A 2,630-nucleotide genomic window follows, 5' to 3' on the forward strand; every position below is an offset into this window, starting at 1 on the left:
CATTCAAGGATTCAATCTATGGTCATTAAAACACTCTTCGCGACTTCTTAGGGAACTCGAATAGGTTAAACTCAAAATTCTCATTTTAAATCAAAATTAAATCTTTATACATTAAAAAGGTCCATTGACATAATAGGTACCTTGATTGAGGTAATTTCATTCAAGGATTCAATCTTTACACATTAAAACACTCTCCGTCACGTCAAAAGGAACTCGAATAAGTTTAACTCAAAACTCTCATTTTCTTTCTAAGATTTATTCTTTATACATTAAAAAGGTCTAGTGACATAATTAATACCTTGATTAAGGTATTTTCATTCAAAGATTCAATCTTTAGACTTTAAAACACTCTTCGCCACTTCATAAGGAATTCGAACAAGTTAAACTTAAAATTGTCGTTTTCTTTCAAAGATTGAATCGCTATACATTAATAAGGTCTAGTGACATAGTAGTTACCTTGATTGTGTTAATTTCACTCAAAGATTCAATCTTTGCATTGGTAGCTTGATTGAGGAATTCTCATTCAAAGATTCAATCATTACTCTTTTAAACACTCTCCGAGACGTCAAAGGGAACTCGAATAAGTTTAACTTAAAACCCTCGCTTTCTTTTAAAGACTCGATCTTTACCCATTAAAAAGGTCTTGTGACGTAATTGGTACCTTAATTGAGGTATTTTCATTCAAAGATTCAATCTGCAGTCATTAAAACACACTTCGCGACTTCATAGGGAACTTGAACAAGTTTTCCTCAAAACTATCATTTTCGTTCAAAGATTCAATCTTTGTAGATTAAAATTGTCTAGTGACATAACTGGTATCTTGATTGAAGTAATTTCATTCAATGATTCAATCTTTTGTCCCTAAAACACAATTCACGACTACATAGTGAACTCGAAGAAGTTGAACTCAAAACTCTCATTTTCTTTCAAAGATTCAATCTTCATACATTAAAATGGTCTAGAGACATAATTGGTACCTTGTTAGAAGTAATTTCATTCAAAGATTCAACCTTTGCTCATTAAAACACTTTTCGGGACGTCAAAGGGAATTCGAATAAGTTTAACTCAAAACTCTAATTTTCTTTCAAAGATTCAATCTTCATACATTAAAATGGTCTAGAGACATAATTGGTACCTTGTTAGAAGTAATTTCATTCAAAGATTCAACCTTTGCTCATTAAAACACTTTTCGGGACGTCAAAGGGAATTCGAATAAGTTTAACTCAAAACTCTAATTTTCTTTCAAAGACTCAATCTTTATACTTTAAAAGGTCTAGCGATATAATAGGTACCTTGATTGAGAATTTTTCATTCAAAGATTCAATCTTTTCTCATTAAAATACTCTTTAGGACGTCCAAGGGAATTCAAACAAGTTTAACTCAAAAATCTCTCTCTCTTTCAAAGATTAAATATTTGTACAAAAAAAAAGGACTAGTGACATAATAGGTACCTTGATTGAGGTCTTTTCATTCAAAGATTCAATCTTTAGTTATTAAAACACTCTTCGCGACTTCATAGGGAACTCGAATAAGTTAAACTCAAACCTCTCATTTTCTTTCACAAATTCAATCTTTGTACCTCTTATTCAAAGATTCAGTCTTTTGTCATTAAAACACTCGTCCCGACTTCATAGGGAAGTCGAATAAGTTTAACACAAAACTCTCATTTTCTTTCAAAGATTCAATCTTTATACATTAAAATGGCCTAGTGACATAATAGCTACCTTAATTGAGATAATTTTATTCACTGATTCAATCTTTACTCATTAGAACACTCTCCGTGATCTCAAAGGAAACTCGAATAAGTTTAACTCAAAAGTCTCATTTTCTTTAAAAAATTTAATCTTTATACATTAAAATGGTTTAGTGACATAATAGGTACCATGATTGAGGTGTTTACATTCAAATATTCAATCTTTACTCGTTAAAATACTCTTTGGGACGTCAAAGGGACCTCGAATAAGTTTAACTCAAAACTCTCATTTTCTTTCAAAGATTCAATCTTTATACATTAAGAAGCTCTAATGACACAATAGGTACCTTGATTGAGCTATTTTCATTCAAAGATTCAATTTTTAGTCATTAAAACACTCTTCGCGACTTCAAAGGGTACTCAAATAAGTTAACCTCAAAACTCTCATTTTCTTTCAAAGATTCAACCGTTATACATTAAAAAGGTCTTGTGACATAATAGGTATCGTGATTGAGGTAATTTCGCTCAAAGATTCAATCTTTACTCATTAATACACTCTTCGTGACGTCGAAGGGAACTATTATAAGTTTAACTTAAAACTCTCATTTTATTCCAAAGATTTAATCATTATACATTTAAAAGGTCAAGTGACATAATAGGCACCTTGATTGAGGTATTTCCATTAAAGGATTCAATCTTTAGTCATTAAAGCATTCTACGAGATTACGTTAGGAACTCAAATAAGTTACACTCGAAACTCCCTTTTTCTTTCAAAGATTCATTCTTTATACATTAAAAAGGTCATGTGGCATAATCGGTACCGTGATTGAGGTAATTTCTTTCATATATTCAATCTTTACTAATTAAAACACTCTTCGTGATATTAAAGGGAACTCGAATTAGTTTAACTCAAAACTCTCGTTTTCGTTCAAAGATT

Source organism: Cornus florida, unplaced genomic scaffold (genome assembly GCF_030987335.1).
Source record: "Cornus florida cultivar Cherokee Brave unplaced genomic scaffold, ASM3098733v1 CherokeeBrave_3.0.0_Hap2_scaffold_22, whole genome shotgun sequence".
NCBI lineage: Eukaryota > Viridiplantae > Streptophyta > Magnoliopsida > Cornales > Cornaceae > Cornus > Cornus florida.